Source organism: Lygodium microphyllum, chromosome 5 (genome assembly GCF_053477565.2).
Source record: "Lygodium microphyllum isolate KBCC chromosome 5, Lygodium_microphyllum_v1.1.10, whole genome shotgun sequence".
Classification (NCBI taxonomy): domain Eukaryota; kingdom Viridiplantae; phylum Streptophyta; class Polypodiopsida; order Schizaeales; family Lygodiaceae; genus Lygodium; species Lygodium microphyllum.
Window position 1 is genome coordinate 87423748 of NC_141139.1, and position 23824 is coordinate 87447571.

Genomic DNA, 23824 nt, shown 5'->3' on the forward strand with positions numbered 1-23824 from the left:
AGTTGATTTGCTATAGAAGAATTGTACATGGGACTTAGTTTCCTTTCTTGATGCAAAAAGTGGATTTCCAGACATATGGGGTTTCCTTTCTTGATGAAAATTGTGGATTTCCAGACATATGGGTATATAAGTTGAAGAGTAACCCTGGTCACCCTAAGCTAGCATATAAGGATAGATTGGCTGCAAAGGGCTTTAAGAGAGTGTGTGGGAGCTCTCGCTCATATCCAGCAAGACCCACGGACTGCTTGTTGTTTCAAGTATTTCAAGCCAAGTGCAATGGACCTCTCACATAGTCTTACGCCCTCTCACACCTACAAGTGTAATGATCTTACCTTCATGCTTGATCAAGTTTCCTCCTCCCTCAAGCACTCTGGTGGCTCCACGATCCAAGGTGCAAGCCCAAGCAAGCTCCAAGCTCCACTCAAGAGAAGAGAAGAGAAGAGAAGAGAAGAGAAGAAGAAGAAGAAGAAGAAGAAGAAGAAGAAGAAGATGGAGAGCTTCTACACCATAGTACCTCACCCTCACATACTCACTCTCTCACTCTCCCTCTCTCAAGCACCAGCACAAGCAAGAACAAGAAGAAGAAGAGAAGAAGAGAGCTAGTTTTGGCCACACACAAGAATGAGCTTCTTCATTCACTTTTTTCCTTTTATACAAGTCCTAATCCCCTTTGGGCACCCATCCCCTTTTTTATATGACCGGTTGTTTTAGCCTCGGTCCTATTTTCCTATTCCCTTCCTATTTACATTGTGCCTTTAGCCATGCCCATCTACATTTACAAATTGCACAAGAGTGGCCATGGCGCTCTCTTATAAAAACTTAGGGTGCGCCTTGCCTTGAAATTTTAAGGTTATCCTTGCGCTTTTGGCCTTTTTTTCTCCTATTTCTTTAGTCAGGCCGCCTTTTTCCACTTTAACCTATGTCTTTTTAATTTTATTTGCAATGGGGTTAACATTACCCCCTCCTTGCCGAGTGCCAGTTCCATGGCACTTATTACCGGCACTTGTTGTTGATGAGTGCTTTGGTGGCTGAAGACTTGCCATGTGGGCCGATAATGGGGCTTCATAGAGATTGGACGTGGAGAAGAAGCATCATGAAATGAATGTGAGGTTGTTGAGGCCGAGAGTAGATTGAGTGGGTGATAAGGGCCTCGAAAGTCGGTGGGCGGTCACAAATTATCGACTGTACCTAAAAAGGAAAGCGGAGTGCACTACCTGGGGGTGTGCCTTCCTCACCATATAGTGCAGGGTGTCCCTGCTAGTGAAGCTAGTAGTTGGGTCGAACCTCAGGGAAGCCTATGGTATTGTCCCATACTTGAGGACCCAGTTTGTGTACAAGGGGAGGTGCTATGGTGAGTGTGACTTAGGGCAACAAGTCTACTATAGGTGAGTGCAAACTCCACAGGTGTGTCTTGACCTTGATGTGCCCTAAGTGTGAAGTGGGGGGATAGTGAGGGCTAGGAGGTTAGGCATGGAGCCAGTCGACTGAGGCCACTGGACACACCTAACCTAAGAACCCCTAGGTGCAGTGTTTGTGGCACTATGATATTGCATGGGAAAGCTCTTTATTCCTTTTCTTTTGCTTTGTCTAAGTATTTTCTTTGTTACATTTTGAGGGGACCTAAGAGATTTGCTAAGGAATGCATGGCTTTGCATGTAGCCCTTTTGGTTAATTCTTACATTGAGAGGGTTAGTAGATAGGAAAGGATGATTACAACCTGTTGTTGCTCATGTCTTCTAAAAGACTCATGCAAAAAGCCAACAAGAGAGTGACCCTTAACATTAGGCGGGTCATTGCACAACTATCTATTCTTGTATGGATATCAAAATAGAGGGATGGTAGGCACTCTTCTTGGGCTACATGTTTGTTTTTATAGTAGGATTTGTAAGAGATGGAGTTAATTACAAGAGGTAAGGAAAGTAGAGTCGGGGCATGCCATGAAATCATTCAAGAAGTGAGTGATGGAGGGTTAGAGGTCTTGTGCCCTAAAGGTCAGACATTCTTAGAAAATGGCAACATTCTTTTTCCATCCAAAATCCACACCGTGGCACCTCGGGTAAGCCATGTAGATGGGGTCATCCCTTTCATATAGTAGCGTGTTGCAAAAAGCCATCCATGCCTCAAAATTATTGTCCTAGATATTTTGGTGCTATTTAGGTTGGGATTCGTTGCCTTTGACCTTTCTTGGCTCTTCCATGACCTTATCCTCCCAAGTACTTTGTAGGCTCTCTTCTCCATAATGTGGGATTTTTAGAGCCACCACTTCCCTAGCTTCTTTGAGAGCTGGATGGCTCCTTCAACCACTTGTGGAGGTAATACTCAATTCATGGCAGATGGGTGGAAGAATTCAATTTCAAATGGCCTACAACCATTCTTCCACTACTCCCAATGGTTCAATTCCCATGCCCAATTGATAGGCGATTGTTCCTCAATTTGCAGCATCTGGGATCGGGCACTTCTTGTGGTCTGGCATTAGACTTTCTCCTTGTGAGTTCAAACAACTCCCTACATTTCCTTTTTGCATCAATCATTATTCTGTAGTGGTAGGATCTTTCTCTTCTTGGCATTTTACTTTTGTTGATGGGGGGGGGGGGGGCTCTATTCACCAAGCTATGCCTCGGTGTTGTCAAAGTTGCTCAAAATCCGGCCCTTCTTTCCTTGGTGGTTCTAGTTAAGCTATTATGGTTGGTTGCTCTCGGTGCTCTTGCTCTCCAATTCCAAGCTGCTCTAACTCTTCCATTGAGAGTCTTGCTTGCACCACAAGTTTCCTTTGTTACATCAAGCTTAGGCTAGTGCTTGTTCTAGGGGTGTGCTCTTGGAGCCCATACCTTATGGCTCTCCTTGAGATCTCCAAATTCCTCTTTAGCCCTTCCACAAAGTCCATATCTCTAGCCTGAGTTATGTGAAGCATTGTGTTCAGGAAGGCATGTTGCTGGACTTCTAGCCCTACATCAGTTGCTTCGGCCCTTGCTTCTGCCATGATTCTCCTGCTCTCTGCTAGGACAAGGTATTTGGCTGAGTCTCTGAACCTTCCAAGATTCCTGTCTTTCTAGGCATCTTGGCCTTCTCCTCCATCTTTCCTTGACTTTGGCTTAGCTCTTATGATAGCATTGTCACTACTTTCTCTTGTTCTCTCTAGATTGCTAATATCTTATCCTTGTCTTGCTTATGACAATTCAGCTCTTCTTTCAATTGCTCCTACTCTTGGAGGGTCCCAAGGAGTCGGTTTTGTGCCTCTACCAACTTTTTACTTGACTCATCTTTATGTGCCCTAGCCTCTTGTAGTTCCTTCAATAGTCATTCATTTTGCCTTCTTTCTTTATGGAACTCTGCATGGACGTATGTCTTCATCCTTTTCACTTCCTTGGTGAGCTTCTCTCTGAGGTTCTTTAGTTATTCAAATTGCTCTTCCATGTCTTTTTGCCCCTATATTAGGCTTGAGAAGTCCATTTCTAGCCCCATTTCTCCCTCTACCTTCTCCACTTGGAGTTTCTTTACACTCTCTTCTTCCTTCTCCACTTGGAGTTCCTTTGCACTCTCTTCTTCCTTCTCCACCTCCATTTTCTTCCTTGATTCTAGTTCATTCTTTAAATCATTCACCTACCTCTAATGGGTGTCGTTTTCTCTAGAGCTAGTAGGCTACAAACAAATCCTTCTCAATCTCTACTCTACCATAGGGGCCTTCCTGTTTTCCATCATCTTTTTGAGTTGGCCTAGGAGCTCCTACACATAATCATCATAGTTGGTTGATGCTGGTATGGCTAATGGCATGGATGTTTTCGATGCTTTGACCTTGGACTTCTTTGGGTCTTTTCTAGATTCTACATCTGCAACAGCAGATCTCTATGTCCCTATCACTAGGGCTCTACCACTTGGCACTGGGTCAAGTTACTTCACAAAGTTTAGTAGGTACTACATCCACGCCACCACATTGCTTTGGTCCACTCCCACTTTTGAGGTCTCCTGAGTGGTGCGGCTAGTGTGGCAATTAGGGTTGGTGGTGGTGGGTACATGGGGCCTTTCCCTTACTAGGCACAATGGGCCCTTGAGATCTTTCCTCTACTGCAACGCAAGAGCCTAGTTCATCACCTAAGCTTCTCCTTATGAACTCTTCAGGGCAAACAACAATAACCGTAAGAAACGACATCAAACCCTATTGAAAAAATAGCAAACAAGATAAAATGCAAAGAGAGATGGGCACTAGTGTTTTGCCCAAAATCTGGAGCTGCACGGAGAAGAAAGTGCAGAGGTAAGCAGAATGCTCAAAACCCTAATTACTCTCAACAAGGAGCTTTAATGGAGACAAAAATTTACGAGTATAGAGAAAATAGAAAAAGTGGTTTGTTGCTCAACTTTTGGGTCAAACTGATTTTGTGAGAGGGGAAAAAACCAAAATGGAAAATTCTCCAAAATAAGAGGGGAATAACATATTCCAAGATTGAAGAAGACCATGAACCACAACTATGAACAATTCTTGAAACGATGAGAGCCCACAAACTGTATGCTAAAAAGAAGAAATGTGCTTTCTTCAATTGCTTGGCTGATTTGGTCAATTCTAGTCTTGTCAGGGTAAATTGCGGTGTTGGCCAACTCTATGGTCATATTGCAGGTATGGATCTAGCTAGGGTCACTCGATAATTAGCTCACAGCCTTTGGTATATTTAGGGGGTTTGGATGGTCCCTAAGGATGTTGTAAAGAAGCTAAATTTGGTTATATCTATATGGTCCTTTACATGGTGGTTGTGTTCCAGGAATTAAATCTATCTTATGATCTTGAGGACGTGAAGGTGGTAATCTAGGTAGTAAATAATCTTGGAATTGGGCAAGAAATTGTGCATGCCTAGAATGCATCTGATTTTCTTTAGCTTGAATTTCATTCACCCATATTAAATAGGATTTGCTACTTTTACGTAATACACGTTTAGCCTGAGTATGAGTAAGCAATGGAGAATTATTGGAAGCGTGCATACCATGCAATGTGATTTGTTTTCCTTGAAAATAAATTTTAATTGAATGCGTAGAATAATCTATATCAGGATTGTATTGATGACGCCAAGGCATTCCTAAGATAATGTCACTAGACTGCAAAGGTTCAATATAATCACCAATTTTAATTTCTAAATTATGCATCTCTTGTGTTCCATTATATCTCATACCTAGGAATGCAGCCTTGATGCGATAATGTGTAGGGACAGTATGTAAATTCAATTCTTTGATCAATTTTGTAGAAATAAAGTCATGTGTGCTCCCATCATCATGTAAAATAGTCGTTTCTTTACCATGCACAAAACATTTCATTGTTAATAAGGAATGGGGAGTTGGCATACGTGACAAAGTATCCGAAGTAGTACCAATGTCGTCATCATCTTTCGCAAAGTCAGGCATTTCCTCACGTTCTTCATCTTCTATTGCTCCCAGATAATTGATATGGACGGATGGCTTTTTGGATTGACAATTGGCTGCTAGATGTCCAGGTTGATAACATTTATAACAAACTACGGTGTCGTGCTGCTGCGCATCCGAGCCGTAAACACCTCTATTTTTTTTGTTGTGCATTTGTGTTATTTTTTCGCGTGTGATTCATTGTGTGTGATTGATGCATTACAATAATCCGTCCTTTCAGTACCCACATCCAATATATATATTCCACTAGTGTGTGTGCGTGTTTCTGTTTGTATGCATGATGTGTGTGTGTTAGAAAAATATGAAAAACTGATGCCAAATGACATTATTATCAAGCTGATAATTTCAATGATGATCTCTAAGAAAAGTGCAGGGAATTGTGGAAACAAAGGAAGGTTTGTGGAAACCGATCATCTAAGTTCAATAGTTCCCATGAAATAGAGTTGAAGGAAGTCTCTCAAAAGCTTCTTAAGCGAGTGAAGGTACATATTAGTGATATCATTCTAAAAGGGTGCGAAAACTCAGGCTCAGCGGCTTCTTCAGTCATCAATAAACCAGGTCTGAGCCAAAGAATAAGCCCTTGCTAATGGGAATGGTGAAGATTTGTCTGTGACAGAAAAATGAAACTAGCAAACAAGAGCGTCTCAAGGCATTGACCCTTACTTACAAAGATGGATGTAATTATATTCGTTGGGTTTTTTTTTGTTAAGCTATTCTTGTCAAAGAGGAGTTTTTTTTCCGCTCAGCTAAAAAAGGGAAGTGGAGGATGAAAGCAGGGGCGATGGGGAAGACTAATGCCTACTGGTCCGTTTGGCAATTCGCGATGGGGAACAATGGCTCTATTTGGGTGCTTAAGGGAGCCATGCTTCTATTTTTCCTCTCTTGACGTTCTATCTGCAAAGGTCTTCGTTGGGCTGATTGATGGAGCTATGACTAGATGCTACTGGTAACACATTAGCAGCTATTGGCAAGGGATTTGCGATTGACTGCAGATCTTTGGCAGGCAGGAGCTGGAGCGCAGAACGTCTCTTTGACAAACTGAGATTGATTGTAAGATGCTGCCACGACTGCTACCATGGTGCTCTCTCAGAAGGAATCCGTCATCCAGCTAATGTTCACCGTCGATGTGCATCTCAGCACCAAGAATTGCAACTTTCAGATGGAGCAGTACGTGTGGTAGAGGCGTGCTAATGGTATATTTATCATCAATGTCGGTAAGACTTGGGTGATAGCATGGATAGGTTTACTCTACTGTTGTTACAGTTTCCCTGGGAGGAAACAAACCTTCAAGGACTAGGAAAGTCCGTGGTGACATTGCCATTAGTTTTTCATGTAATCCTGAAAGCTCCTGGAAACTGGTTGATCTCGCTCTTGATGATGGTACTACTCTCTAGGAGGGTGGGCTTTTGAATGAAGACATTACCACGATTTTGGAACTAGAACAGAGGACGTTTGAAAATGGTCAGCAGGAAAATAGCTACTGGTTAGCTTTTACTTTTTCGGATGGTGTTACACGAGAAGAGGTGCGTAGGTATATGATTGAAACACAGTCATCTGTTCAGATTACATTTCTAGTGATTCTGAAGGGTCCAAATGTGATGGAAGAGGCTGGTTTTTAGGTACACAAATGAGCTTAACAACATTAATGCAGATCTGCTGGTTGCTGATGGTATGCTGAGTGAAAGGCTCCAAAATGCAAATATGAGATCTTTGAAGCATGGGAGGAAGCATGTCTCTATAGTGCAATCCTAACTGATGCGGTGATTTCTATACTTCCAAAGACCTTTCCATCCAATGAAAATTATGAGGTCTTCCTAGCATGAGAGTGGGCTTTGGTTTGACATATGTTTTACATGTGCAGATCTGGAGGCTTGAAAAACATTCTTTCAGGTTGTAATGCAGTCTATCAGAGGGTCCTTTGTTAGACATTTCTTTTTGTGGGAAAACCATGACTCCTTTGCTGAGTGTATTGGGTTCAAATCATACAGCTGAAGTGTTTCCATTCTCGGCTGTCCACTGTTATTATCTTCTCCTGTGGCAATCTCTTGCTGAAATCTGAATGCTGAAAACAGCCTTGAACTGGTGCTGAATATTGGGCAGATTTATGAGTTGATTGCTCAATGATTAAATCAAGAAAAAGCTCAGAATTGTTGCCCAGCAGAACTCATTCCAGCAGAACTCTTCAAGTCTCTTCAAGCCTAAGTGCCAAAGGTACAACTGTCTTCATACACCTGAATGCAAATCAGTTTATGAGATATTTCAGATTTTTCTGAACTTGGACCTCATGTAATTTTCTTGACAAACAATATAGAGTACTTTGGCATCAAAAGTTTGAGTTCTTCTTGTTAGTCTCTTTCCTTGCAATTTCTTGAACCCCGTGTTCTGCAGCTCTTGCATAAACTCTACGACATTTTTGGTGAACCCGACGTGAAAGTGCTGCGTCAATTTTCAGCAAGATGGGAGACTCGCAAGAAGAGATGACAGATGACAATGTCATGAGGAACCTGTTTCAGTCATTTACAACCTATATGCAGCAGCAAGCTCACGCGAAGCGTGATAGTGATGCCATGGATGCCTTGAAAGTTGTCCACCAGGAGATGAAGCAGTTCAATGGCCAACATGTGTCAACTTACTTGCATTTATATGAAGAAAAGATGAAGTTTTTTGGGGTTTCTCAAGATGTTTGGAGCCGCTACTTCTTGCGGATCGTGGTACGCGCTCTTGAAGTCCGAATTTCAGAAATTCAAGAAACACATGCTGGTTGGGCAGAGTTTAAGAAGGCATTAAAAGATGAATATTTCCTGGAGGATACAGGTCTTATGAACCGCATGAATTTCTTAGCATGGGTTTCTATGCCTAATAAGGGACTTTCAGACCGCCCTTCTGCGAGAGTTTGAGAGCCGCTATGATCAGTTGGATGGAACTGAGCAGCAAGCTTTGGAAATGCAGAAAGTGGAATTATTTTTACAAGCCGCTGATGCTGATTTACAGAAAAAGTTGGGTGATCTTTTGGAAGATCAAGCTACCGATTCAGGTTTAAAGACTGAGTGGAGACATGTCATTGATGCTGTGAATGCTCTTGTTAAGAAGCAGCGCAGGAGAGTACGATTGCATCGTAATACAGGATCTGCTTCTGAAAAATCCTTGGAGACCTCTTCTTCTACCCCTGCTGCAAGTTCTATGCCTAAGCCTACTCCTCCTGTTGTAAGTCCACCAGTTCTTGCTGCTCCAATGCCCTTATCCGTAGATGATGTTATTAAAGGCTTGGCAGATTTGACGATTGAAGCAGTCAAAGCTGAAGTTGGTAAGTTAAAAGAGCAACTTATGTCAGTACCTGCTGTAGCACCTGCTCCAACGATTGCTTTTCCAGCTGGCCAAAGAAAAGGGAGACGATGTATTTGTTGTGATAGTACAGAGCACCAACACTGCAGAGATTGTGATGCTTTTCAGGAAGCGCGTAAGAAGAATGTAGTGTTCTGGGGACAAGATGGGAAGATATGGTTGACAGAGACTGGTGCTCCTCTTGACACGAACTTTGGTAAGGGAGGCATGAAGAAGCTCGTTGATGATATGGCTGCGCGATCAGCTTATGTGAGTGTAAGAGGAGATGCTTCAGCTTATGGAGTCCAGCTTGAGCAGAAATCAGATGGAGACTCTTCTTTATGGTCCTCTGCCTTGGAGATAGCGAGAAGAGGGAAATTTCAGGCATCTACTATGACTTGTGTGGGCTCCAGCATTCGAGGAAAAACGGGATTTGACAGGTATTCTATTTTTGCCTATATGGCGAAAACACACGGTTTAGATGCCATGGTTGAGGAAAAGAGAAGAAGAGATGAGGAGGGTCTCAGCACCTCCAAAAAGACTAGAGGGGGTGACTTTGTTTCACCACCTGTTACAGCTCCACCTATGACAAGTTCTCCAGCTCAATCAGGTCCTGAACAGTCTATGGGAGACAAACAGATGAAAGAGAAGAGGCAACCAAGAAAGGAGCCAGGATTCAAGCTCTTGTCAGACCTTGATATGCAGACGGATATGAGTAAGATTTTTCATGAAAGAATTTTGAATAGTGAAGTCACTTTTACTGTTGGTGAACCTCTTGGGATTGCTAGAATAGAAATACAGGATCAGATGCAGGATCTTTTGCGGAGGAAACGACATGCGATGGAAGGACCTGCTTTACAGGGATTATGGCATGGAGCTCTTGGGGAAGAGCATGATGATGCAGTGATGGTTGAGAATGGTTCTGTCAATCTGCAATTGGAGAAAATAGTTCAGCCTATGCAGTATGAAGATGATGATACCCCTATTCTCATTCCTCGCAGCCATTTTTCACGTAGTCATTGGGCTAGAGCAACCATTGAGACGGTGGTAAGGATTGGAGAGAAACAGATTCCTTTGGTCGCTTTAGTCGATCATGGTTCCGAGATTAGTCTTATTGCTCGAGGTGTTTATGAAAGTGGCAAGTGGCCTATGGATGCAGAGCATGGTTGGCGCATGAGAGCTGCCAATAATACTTCTGGTGATATGTATGCTGCTTGTCCGAGCATCAGAATTTCTAGTGGTAATGTTGAAGAGGATTATCATTACTTTGTTCAGGATTCTTGCTCTTATCCGATTATTCTTGGACAACCTTTTATTACAGAAGCAAGAATGGAAACGAAAGTGATGGATGACGGCTCAGCTTATGCACGAATACGCAGTAAGGATGGTATGCTAGCTGTTCAGTTTATGACTGTTGGGGTAAATCATCCGAGAAACAGGGACTCCTTGCGTGAGGCACCACTACCTGCGAAGGAGTTGGATTTTCATTAGGTACCGCTGTCTTGCGAGACGCCAGTGGTACGGAGCGGAGAAAAGAGGAGTTCTCGCCTCCTGGCAGTCAGTCTTTCTCCACTAATTTTGTTGGTTTTTCTTCAGATAGTTCATTGAGTTATCAGAGAATTTCAGATTTGCCTAGAGCTGCCAGGCAGTACATTGGTCGTAAGGAGAAAGAGTTGAAGATTGCAGGTATTTTGCAAGCAGAAGAGCATGTAGATGGATTGTATGAAGGGATGTCTTATGCAAATACATTGTTTGAGATGGGAACAATGCTGAAAACTGATGTATGTAAGGGTTCAAACATCATACCTGTGCAAACCTTGGATATGTTTCAGGAAATTTTTGATTTTATGCTGAAAACAGAGTTAGAGGCTGAGAAAACTCAGCAAACTGAATTTATGGCTGATCTTGATCAGCTTACAGAATTGCAGAGGGTTGAAACCTTTCAGCCAGCAGAGTTAAATGCTGGAAAAATTCAGTATATGGAGTATGAGGCTGCACCCATGCAGTCCATAGAGACGAAGGCTGAATCCATTCAGCCCCAACAGAGTTTAATGCTGAAAATTTTCAGCATAGAGAAAATTTCAACAAGAAGCTAACAGATAAAAACATCAAGGAGAGATCTTTAGTGCTTCGATATGACAATCGCTTTGATAAAAGAAAGGATGGCAAGTTTCTCTACCGGTGGAAGGGACTGTTTTTGGGTCACAAAAAAATTCAACAATGGCTCCTACAAACTTCAAGACATTGAGGGAAAAGTGCACAAGACTAGGGTAAATGGATGGTGCTTAAAACCCTATCACATCAGGGTGGGGTTAGCTCAAGATACCAAAGAGTGTCTAGAGGCATAAATACCTCTAGCCAAGTTGGGGGGGCTATATGATCCAAGAAAATCACAAAAAAATATTTTTCTAACACTTTGTTGATTTTTTGTACATTTTGAGCTTTGAAATAAAGAAGAGGGTGGGAACAACCCCTTGGGAAACCCAAGAAATCACTGGATGGAAATATTTCATGCACCATTTTACCAAGGGGGGGTGAAGAGTAAAGATCACTGGAGGAAGGTGAAGGGAAAATGTATAATGTGAAAAGAAAAGACATGAAATGGATTTGGAGCCATCCAAAGGGCATGTGAGGCTCATAATGTAAATGGCTTTGGAGCCTTATGATAATTCAAACAAATGGGACCCTTCTTGGAAGCATTAGTGAAAGAGAAATCAGGCACATGATTTTGTAATATTTTTTAAAAATACTTCCACTCCAATCCAAAAACACTTTTCAACATAAAAGTTGTAGCGTATGAGCTGAAGTTTTGGCTGGTATTTTTTTATAATTTTTTGGAGCTACGAGCCGGGAGATATGGCCAAAATGGTGGATGCCAACTTTTTCCAACTACGGTAGAGACCACCTCCCAATTTTATACACACCCACACTTTCTTCCCCACACTTAACACTTCCTAAATCACCCTCAAACCATCCTTAATTGTAGTAGTAATGTATGAATTCTTACTACTCTCTCTCCATTATTGCTAGATATGATCTTATTTTATGAAAATTCTCTATATTTTTTTATAGGAGAGCTTTTGGACTCAAGCTATGGGGGGGAGAATGGAGACAACTCACCTATAATGGAGCTTGATTAAGTACAAATTGGTCAACAAAACATCTCGATGGAGCTTCCACATTGGTGGAACCGCCTTAATGCAGCTTTAGTGGTGTTAATTCCTATTCTATCTTAACCTCCTCCCTAAGCACCCTCAAGGCCTATATAAAGAGGCCTTCTCCTTTGTAATTTGCAAGAAAAGAGAGAGCCAAGAGGCTTTCTTCAACCCTATTGAGCAATCCCCATTCTCTCTCATGAGCTTATGCAGTTCATTCCCTTACTATAGCTTATGCATGCTCTACAGTGTAATAAGCCCATGCTATTGGTGTCCATATTGTGTATATTGGTTATGTCTTGAGGGTTCTCCATCTCTTGTGTCCCCTTAAGTTTTATTGATTCATCTATTTTTTGTAGTTCTCTCTCTCTCTCTCTCTCTCTCTCTCTCTCTCTCTCTCTCTCTCTCTCTCTCTCTCTCTCTCTCTCTCTCTCTCTCTCTCTGTTTTTCTCTCTTCTCCCTCACAAGCTCCTCTCCCTCTTGCATAGCATCCTAGTCCGCTCTTCCATGACTAGGTGGTGCTCTTACCACATTCACTTTGTGGGCAGAAGGGAGTTTGGCATAGCATAGAGGCTGCCATACTAAATTTCCTTTATCAGTAGGTAATTAGACAACTAAAGCAACCCTGAGGAAAGTGCGGTGGATGTGGCCATGGGTCCGTCCTACGAATGGGTGGTCCCGGTTGACCGGGAACTTTTCTCGAAGGAAATTGACAGCAAGGAATGTTGACCTAGAATCTAGGATACTAGAGTACCGATTTGTGATGTTTTAGGGGAACGGAATGGGACTATGCCTTATGGGCAGAGAGGTCGAGCTTTGCATCCCTCTCGTTTCCCATTCTCCTTGAACCAAGTACAGCATGAATCAGCTTCGACCTTGACGTTTCTCCGTAAAGTAGTTCGCTTGGGGTTCGATGCTAGCTACCATTCTAGGAATTTGACCACTAGGAAAACCCTGATTCAGGTCGATCCTAAGTGGGAATGGCCGAAATGCTTTCGCTATGTGGCAGACTCGGGAAGACCTAGATCGCAAACCCCGTGACATTCCATGGGAGTGCCAGGTGGCACCTTCTAGATTCTCTTCCCGATGGGCTGCTAAGACATGTCCTATGAGTGAACAGGTGGACACGTTACAATTCTAAGAAATTGTCAACTCTCCCTTGATACCATAACCTGTACAAAAGTTTGTAAAGGTATGTGAGGTGTACCATCCACCATTATTAGTCCTCATGCACTTTAGCTTCTTGCATGACTAATCCTCTATAATAAATACCAACTTTTGAAATGCATCTGCCACATCAGTCTTCTTGTGTGAAGAGGATAAGCCCAAACCTTCCTTATGGCAACATCTATAAAAGTAATAAAATATAATTCTCCTCCCAATGAAGATATGGGAATTGGCCTACACAAATCATTATGATCAAAAGCAAGACATGTTGATCTTCTACTACCACTACCTCTCTTGTGCGACATTTTAGTTTGCTTTCCAAAAAGACATTGCTTATAAACACCGAGCTCAAAGAATTTTAGAGATGAAAGAGAATGCAAATGGCACAGAGCTGTTATTCTAGTATGATAGACATGTGCCCCAAAGGGTGATGCCACAATGAAATAGATGGGTGTTCAATGGCAGTGGCAACATGGCCTTCAATACTAGAAATATACAAAGGATATAAATTACTAGATTTCAACTATTTGGCCACAATAAGAGGCCCCTTGTAAATCTTTTACACATGATCACCAAAGGTCACTCTATAATCACAATAAGAGATCCCTTTTAAATCTTCAAATGATCACCAAAGATCACTCTATAACCACAATCATCAAGTTGTCCTATACTAATGCAACTTTTTGTCAAGTCTAGAACATGCCACACATTTTGCAAAACAAAAGATGAACCATTTGCCAATGATAAGTATATATCCCAAATGCTAACAATGTTACATGCATAGTTATTTCCAAGATGAATGCAACTTCTCTTTCCAATATCATAGGTAATAAACTACTCTCTATGTGAAATTACATGAAATTATGTTCAAGAATCCAAAAGCTAGTTCTGAGACATACCATTGTCCATGGCAACCAATAATAGATCACCTAAAAAGGGTATACACAAAGCATCATGCTCATCACTACTACATGCATTTATCTTTTCTATCTTTGCCTTATGTCTCTAACCATTTTTGCTATCATCATTATTTTTCTTTTTGCCCTTTTACTCATTCTTGTACTTATAGTAATCCTTTCTGATATATGCCTTCTTGTTACAAAAGAAACATTCTACATCATTTTTGCTACCTAACTTGCTTTTTGACTTCCCTTTCTTACAAGAGTTTTCCCTAGCATTTAACCTTCCTTTCACCATAAGTGCACTGGAGCTCTTTAACACTACATTATTCTTTATGTTCACCTCCTCAATGACCAAATTACTCTAAACATTAGCACTCGTAAGACCATCAACAAGTGCTAAGTTACTAATGGCAGTCTTGAAAGTATCTTGACTCTTATGCAAGGTGATTAACAAGAACATGGCCTTCACTGAATCATGAAAGAAAATCTTCTAATATGTCAACTGTGGCAGAAAATGGAGCTGTAGTCTTTGAGGCAATTGGACATTGAAGCCCCCTCCTCCATGTAGAGGTCAATGAGTTTTTTAAGCCAATAAACCTATGAGGTTGCAATTTCTTTTTCATATAGGTTACCAAGATTTTTCCATATACCATATGCACCTACCATGTCTTTCACATTAAAATACATGGACTTTGAGAGCATCAACATAATAATGGAATGTGCCAGCTCATCCAATTCCTCCTGTTCATCTGCATCCATATTCTCAATCTTTATTGCACTACATTTGATCTACTTCACTTGCCTTTTCTTGATCAATATATTGTATATTTACTTTTTTCAATGTCAAAATTATGTTCCATCAAGCTATTCAATATTGAACAATGCATTCTCTGAACTCAATAAAGAAGAACAAAATACCTCGCTTCCATAAGAGCGTAGAACACTCATCCTGTAAGAAGGAGAGCTTTTAGGTATCCTGCAATATGCTAAGTTGTGTTGTCTAGGGATCCCAATGGCCTGTACCCACATTATCTCTTTTCAATCTAGTTGTCACAAGCATAGATTTTTACTATAAAATGAATGTTGAGACACTCACATCACATTTAGAGAACATTACATTTTAACACTTTTTAGCCATAGCATGGATGAGATTACCTTTTCTGTCATTCAATTTTATAACCTTGAAAAGTAAGTTTTTTAACCAAATTTGATTTTAATATTTCTCAGGTCTTTATCAAGCCAATTCTTAGGCAATATAAATTTGGCACTAGAATACTAATTCTATGTATCTTTTTAAATGCTATTGGGTCTATTTTTATATTGTCACTAAAGCATATGTGATAACTTGCATGATTTAAAGAAGATAAACAATGAATTTAAAGTGGGATTTGATGTAAAATGATTTGATCATAATTTACTCAAGCCTAGTTATCCTCCTTTGGCCAACTATCACCTATGATCACCTATATCTTGAGTTGCATAAGTTCCATGGCCTCCTTGGGTTGTGTTTTAGCCTTGAGATACATCTTGGCTTTAGTAATGGGTTGTTGATGATAGGTATGTGAGTGTTCTCTCTAGGTCTCTTTGGGGCCACTAAGAATAGTCTTCAAGATATGATTTGTATGTACATGAATGAATGGCCTCTAAAAATTACATGCATGAATATCTTCTTAGCTCATAACTATTATTGTCCGGGGAAAAGGGGAGATATAATAGCATGCTTGAATTCTTGGAAGTTGATCTAGAGTCTTCTCGGCACACAAGTTACCTCTCGAGGCTTGTAGGTAAAAACAAGGACTTAAGCAAGTGGCTTGGAGGGTAGAGCAAATATAAATATGCATAAGAGAAGATTAAGCATGAGATAATTAGCTAATATGAAAGAATGGTTCTTAAAAAGAGAACACCATGTTCCCAAGATGTCAAATGATATTGTGTTTGATATGTTCCTCTCATTTATGAATGGGCAATACCAATTAAATCCTCGTGATCTAAAGGGTTTGCCCTATATTGTAGGGTAGAGAAATCATGATTTCCTGCCTAAAGGGATGTACACACACACACAATGGCTGTCCTTTTCTTAATTCAAAAATATAGTCTAATTTGAGTTTGCCTTTGTTAAGCATGTCTTCTCTTCCAAAATAGCCAAACTTTTAAAACCCCTCTATTCTCAAAAGCTAAATTTGACTTTATTTCTCCACTATCAATTTATTTCTCATTCTCCCATTGTTTTATTGCATGAGAATCACATTCTTCCTTTTCCTTGTGGGTTAAACCTAGTGCATTCTCTGTATCAAATAAACATGCTGTAAATTTATTAGAGACAAATAGGTCTACATATTTATTTTTTTCCAACTTCAATGTAAATGGATTTTTTATATTTTCTTTTTAATGTATTTTAATTTTACATTTTACATTTATTTAATTACATATGTGTTTAATAATTTACATTTCTCTATTGGAACACTTATTTATAATTTAATCGTTTTGCAATATATCTTGTTTATTGATATTAGGTACATAATGGAAACATTACATGTATAGAGCCTAATACTACTCAGACTTAACAATGGAGGCAACTACCTCTCCTATTTACAACTTGACAAAACAATGGTACTCATGCTTGAGGAGAAAGCATAACCACCATAGGAATGCCCGATGTCAAAATCCCCTACCCAATCCAAGGTAGTGTCCCCCTACAAAAGCAAACCTTTACCATAATGTAACCCATAAGAACAAGTGTACTTAGAATATCTCCACAAATGTAAACATGCAATCCAATGTGAAAGCTTAGGTGCATTGAGATACCATTTGAACATTGAAACTGAACAAGCTAAATCTAGCCTAGTATGAATTCATCACAAGGGCTATTGACAAGTGTGCTCATCAAAAGGCTATGCATGAGGATTGTTAGAAAGCTTCATAGTAGGATCAAGAGTTGTTTGTTATGGGCCATATTTGATTGATGCAATACTGATCCATTAACTAAAGGGCATTTTTTCAATGAGCTACAAAGATCCCATCCTTGTGAAAGACAACCTCTATACCCAAGAAATAAGCTAGTTGATTGAGGTCAATTATTTCAAATATGGAGTAGAGTTTGGCCATTATATCTATTATGGTGGAAAAATCTAAGTCGGTGGATCAAAAGATCATCAATAGAGGGTAAAATATGACCCAAATTGTGTAGTTTTTACATATTGGTTCGAGTCATAAGGGGTAGAATGGTAAGCATGAGACCTAAGGAACTCATCCATTCTATTAAACTAGGAACGTGATTCTTGCTTCTACCCCTCAAAAAGGGCTTTCCACAAGAAAAGAAGACCTCTCCTTGATGGTCTAAAAGAGAAAGTCCAAAAGCTTGTTCCATATAGATATCCTCCTTGAAATAACCATTAAGAAAGGAACTTTTGACATCCATATGATGGATAGGCCAACCTTGATAGATGGCCAATGTAATAAAAAATTAGGAAGGATGTCAACTATACTATAGGTGCAAAGGTTTCTCCATAATCAACACCATGCTTCTATTGAAATACTTGTACCACAAGACGAGTCTTACACTTATCCAACGATCCATTAGCTCTTTCAATTTTGGTGCAAAATATCCACTTTGTCTTGATGTCCTTAATGTGGCCCAGATGATCCACCAAAGTCCATGTTCCATTCCATTCAATGCTCTCAAACTCCTTTTCCATGACCTCTCACCATTGAGGATGCTTTAGAGACCCCTACCAACTTTTTAGCTTAGAGTGAGCTATGTGATATATCAAAAAGGCAAATGCAAGCAAAGCAATATGTGCAAGGTTAGTAGATATTTTGGGTACCTCTTGGATGGAACTCAATGGAAGGATCCTTGAATCTTGCATGGTCTTCTAGTATCATCAGGGTAATGAGTCCTTAAGAGGGATCCTAAGAGTAGAAGACTCTACAAGAAAATTGAGAGTAGGAAGTAGGCTAGTCTCAAATGGCACTATCTCAAGTAATGTAGGTTGAGGGAGAGTCTCAAGAGCTAGTGCAGTGGGCTCTACAGTGCTCTTCTTGTCAAATACAACAACTTTTTGTGTAATGACTTGGTTTGTTTTAGGATCAATAAATCAATATGCTTTTTCTTCAAAAGAGTAGCCTTCAAAAATCAAGAGCTCTACTTGAGGCACAAGCCTTCTTATATTGTCATCATTAGGAGTAATGTTAAGGTGAGAAATTACAAGTTGAGTGCCATCAAAAGCCTCAAATGGGGTCATATGAGGAACCACTTTTTTTGGACATTTATTGAGGATGTACATCAAAATTTTAACAACCTTAAACCATAAGCATTCATGGAACTTTTCTATGAACAACATATGGAGAACTATATTCATCACAATCTAGTTCCACACTTACAAGTCCATTTTGGGAAGGAGAGTTGGTAGAAATGAGGCAACACTAAATGGCATGCTCATGTAAGAACTCAAAAACTAAGTGCAAGATGCGAACTCTCCATCATTATCACTCCTCACTATCCCCATACAAATACCCATTTGACTTTGCACAAGATGCACCCATGTGGAGAAATATACAAACTTGTTAGATTTGTTCTTAAGAAAATTGAGCCATATATATTTCTAATAGTCGAAAGATGTACAACATGCCATTAATGGTTGCTGGGAATGTTGGCCTTCTAACATCAATATGAATCAACAAAAGGGGTCCCTTAGATCTATGTGTGGTTTGCTAAGGATGGGAAGTGCAATAGTGTTTCCCTAATTGATATGCTTTATAGATATCCTTGGACAATTTTAGGCATGGAATACCCTCATCCATTTGATGGTCTGATAACTCATAAAGAGAATCATGCCCAATATGTCCCAAGAAAAAGTTCCAAAGACTCTCTCCATTAGTAGGATTCCCGGTACCAACTAGGGCATGAAGTCTATGGCACTCTATGGGAGACAAATTATGTAATCAAATAGAGACCATTAGCTTGTACCTCACCATGAACAATCACTATCTAGTCTTGGCATCAAGTGCCTCAATTGTTGTCATTGTAAAGAAAACTGCCCTCCCTAAATGACAAAGTTGATGAAATGATAAAAGATTCACCCCAAGTTGAGGAACATGGTAAACATCATCCAAAAAAGTGACATCAAGGCCCTTGTCACAATATGAAACTTGATGTGACCGAAGCTCTAGATCTTGTCAAGGGAGCTATTTCCATGTTTAACATTCTTGACTACAAGGCATTGGGAGATGAAAATGTCATCAAGCAAGGCCATATGATGTATAGCTCCACTATCCACAAGCTTGTGTAGGGTGGGCTTCTATAATGGCCTCATCAATGGGCAACTAGCAAAGCTCATAACCTCTAACATCTCTAAAGAGAGGAGGTGGACCTATGAATAAAAATTATGTTCGATAGACCAATCTAGCATCCCCACTAGAGATGAGAATAGTACAAATTGTGATGTCGGTTGACCACTGATAATGACTGTTTGACTGTGTTGGTTTCCATCAGCTTATGCCTCCGCCTCCACTTATCTTGCAATTGGGGCCATGAGGTCTGAGTATGGGGGGTGTTGTGCCTTTAGCCTTTGAACAACACTCATCATTAAAATGGCCAAGCTTTTGAAATTGATGGTAATAATTATTTTCTTGATGCATTTTTACATCCTAGTTTAAGTTGTGACTTGATGTTCCTTTATGACTTACTAGGTGTCTTCTAAGATTGAGTTTGAAACAAGGGCCCCCTTTATGGGGGGGGAGGGGGGTTGTGTTTGTGTGCATGCCTGCGTGCCTGCGTGCGTGCATGCATGCATGTGTGTGTGTGTGTGTGTGTGTGTGTGTGTGTGTGTGTGTGTGTGTGTGTGTGTGTGTGTGTGTGTGTGTGTGTGCGTGCGTGCGTGCGTGCGTGCGTGCGTGCGTGCGTGCGTGCGTGCGTGCGTGCGTGCGTGCGTGCGTGCGTGCGTGCGTGCGTGCGTGCGTGCGTGCGTGCGTGCGTGCGTGTGTGTGTGTGTGTGTGTGTGTGTGTGAATTATATGAAATTGATCAAATAATCAAGCATGACATAGTAGTACACAACAATCAAACTCATAAAATGTGAGCATAGTAAGTTGTGAGATCAATTGTTGGACAAAGTTAATATATTTCTAGGGCAATTTTTTCAAAAACTAAGTGTCCTAGTCATTAAGGACTTAGGAAGCCTCATACTAGAAAATTGATGAGTAAACACAAGTATTTTGCTAATTTAACCTTAAGGTCATCCTAATCTATGATTCTCGACTCTTGGACCTCGTGGTTGAGACTGAAATTACATGAGCTACGTAGCAATTAGTAGGGTGTTCATGTTGCTCTAGTGCAAGGTTGAAGTGCTTTAATTATGAGTGGAATTCTAGGAGAATGCATTGCATTAACTCAACTATGACAGAACCATTCCACGCTTTCAAACAACACAAACAATGGAGGAGCCTAGTGAGGATTTGGATGGGGTTCCAATCCTTACAATAGGTCCACCAAGTTTTGAGATTCTAGAACATGCCTTATCAAATTTGACAATTTCCCGTAATTAGACCCCTATAATAGGGCCCTCAATCTTTGACCCCTACAATAGGCCCCCTGAGTTCTAAGATTCTAGAATATGTCTCATCAAATTTGACAATTTAGTGTAATTAGACCCATTGAAATGAGTCTTGTTAATAAAGCATCATTTGCAGATGTGGATGAGGAGTAAGAACTTTGAGATGTCTCATAAGAGGGGTAGAGTGGTAAGATAAGGAGATGGTTTGGTATACCAAAAGGTGTCACAAGAGGAGGCACTAAGCTACAAATTATCTCCTTCATGACTAATTACAAGAGGAGGTCCCATGTCAAAAAACTACAAATTATCTCCTTCATGACTAATTACAAAATCCTACATGAGAGTAGGAACAATAGAAGGAACTAAATTTTCAACTTGTGTACTTGCACTAGAGTAGATTGAGTAGGATGTAAATGGTACCATTACCGTCAAGAAGTTTTTGGGCTCAATGCATGAGAATCATGTCATATTTGGACTAAGAGATTTTGTATAGTCCATAGTGTCTAAAGTAGTCAATTGGATCTCCACTTGTGTCAAAATATTTGGAAACTAGTTGTGAATACCAATTCTCACCATAAGTTGGCTTGGAGATTGAAGTGTTGATGAAGTGTTTGAAGTCATCTTCCCTTTAGAGTTCTTGTTTTTGTCTAATATCAAGCTTTTAGATCAAGTCATGGGGTTTTTCAATGAGTACCTAGATTTGATATTACGTAAATCAATACTCAAGCACAAAAAATAAACATATGACAAAACACAATGATAGAACAATGAACTCGAATGTGAATAGAACTCAAAATAAGAGAAGAATGAATTAATGTTAAAGTTGCCAATGCAAAGTGAATACAAAACCTTGAATCTTCAAGTTTTAGAATGGACCGTGGTAGAGATAAACTAGAGATTGTATTGGTCTCTGAACAAATTCCATATTGTATTAGGCAACCTTTGACAAAGTGTTCAACTACTATGAATGACAAAAATATAGCAATGCAGCCTATTTTGTCCCAAAAATGCAAGGCTGAACGACCAAATTGACAAAGTGTGCAACAATTCCCAGGTAGCACAAGTTGGATGCTAATATAAACAATTGAATGGATAGGCTATGCAACAAACACAAACACAAAAGCTATTGCCTCATTGTTGATAGCTTTGAGCAAGTTAGAATATGTAGAGTGCAACAAATGTGACAATGGATGACGATCAAATAGGGCTAACTTTGAACTTGCTAAAGCAACGACAAATCATGTAATGAAAATTTATTCTTCAATCTATGTTACAAGCATAAAATGTATCAATTGAAGAATCAATAGGATCGTGCTTTTTCACTAAATAGAAAATGGAGTTGAAAAAAAATTAAACCCAAACAAAGAATTCCCTATGAATGTGATAAATTTAAAATTATTTTTGTTGACTTAATTAAAGTGTGAAGCATAATGTCTTATTTCTATAAGGTGTAATGTGTATAAAGTATTGAATTATTTTAATATAACATTGATTATCTAATACGCTACACTTATTCTAGTATGTTACACATATAATTGTTAGTTGTTGTTTCGACTTTAGACTCTATTGTGAAATTCAAAAAAAAATTGTGAAGGGATGCAAGTTGTAGAGAGTAGGCCTTACACTAATGAATTGTGCAATGGCCTATGCCAATCTTCTTGATGCCCTTGTTGTTGCTTTGGCTATCACCACCATGGCATTTAGCTTGAATAGTTTCAACTTCAATCAATCCATGGTTGATAGTTAAGGCCATGTGATTAACACATGGGTTGATATTTTCGACTATGCTACCTTAGGTATGGACAATTGGTGATGCTTGTCGATTAACATTACCCCCCTCCTAGACGAGTGCCAGTCTTATGGCACTTGAGTGGTGGTTTGATGAGGTGTGGTGGAAGTATCTAGCACTTCTAGGAGCAGTGGTAAATATTGTGCTCTAGTGGTAGTGGAACTTCTATGGTAACTTAGGGGTCAAGTGCAATTTTGTTGCTCAAAGTAGAGAGTTGTAGCATGGGCCACTGATGTTGGATATTTTCTCATGGAGCTCTTCAAGTACCTAGCACCTGCAATCATGTGCACTCCCTTGGGGTGTGACTACCCACCCATGCGATGATTTTTGTGTGTGTTGTGCAATCATGAGATGGATCAAACCCTAGAAAAGACCAAATTATTGGTGCATGGTTATCTATATGGTGTAATGCTCAAGGTAACAAGTCATCTAGGATGTTTGATAGGCCCTACCCTTCACGTGCTCAAAGGTCATGTAGTGGGGAAAAAATAAGGCAGGAGTTCGAAAATCCCTAGGTGCAATGATCATGTGTGTTTTCTCTCTTTTCTTTTCTTTTAATTTTTTAATCTTCTATTTCTTTATAGTGATGGGTGATTGGCTACTGCTAAGAAAGTGGTTGTTGTATCTTCATCAGACATCCCTTGCTCAATAGCTACCTTAGGCTATGGAAAACTCTAGGAAGAATGAATAAGTGTATTTGGTGAATTGGCTATCCACCCCGTCTTCCAAGAGACCTATATAGTAGGATGGAAAGAGTAGTACATAAAGATGTAATCCTACTGTGGCAACCCTATTTATTCCAACATTCACATCAAAGAAGAGGTGTGATAGACCATATACATACGAGTTGTGTGGTTGTTGAAAAAGTGTCACTAGCAATAATAGATAGTTACATGTCATGGGTTAGGACAATTGCTAAATTTTCTTACAAATTCACTAAATGAAAGCATGAGATCCTTATGCTGCAATATGTACATGTTCACCTCCTCAGTGACTCAAATATCAGGGATATTAGAGGAATTATAGTTTTTGTGTTCTCTTTCACAATAGTCACTACCATAGTTGTGAGGATAGGGATAATATAAGTAATTGACATATTCATCTAGATGTGTATAATAGTAAGTGACCTAAGTGAACTTATCATTTTCTAATATAAGATAACACCATGCTATAGCTACAACAATGTATCGACATGTTGTCTCTTGAGGCAACAAATACTCCTATTACTTGTAAGATGACAATGCTTGCAAAAAACTTCAAATCCTGCTAATTAAGCCAATTTAAAGATAAGTTCTCACATGTCATGATGAGTAAATGTACTATTTGTAGGGGCAGTGATATTCAGAATTTGGAATCTTCACATATCTCAAAGTTGAAGGTGAATGCAATGTTATATAAGTGCCTTTATTGGTACTTGTATATAGTTTCTTCTAAGCTTTCACATTGCTCTTTTATCACTTGTATGTTCAAGAGAGGATATGTGACCTTCTGTGGTTGGGCTCTCAAAACCTTAAGCATTATTTCATAGGATTTTCAT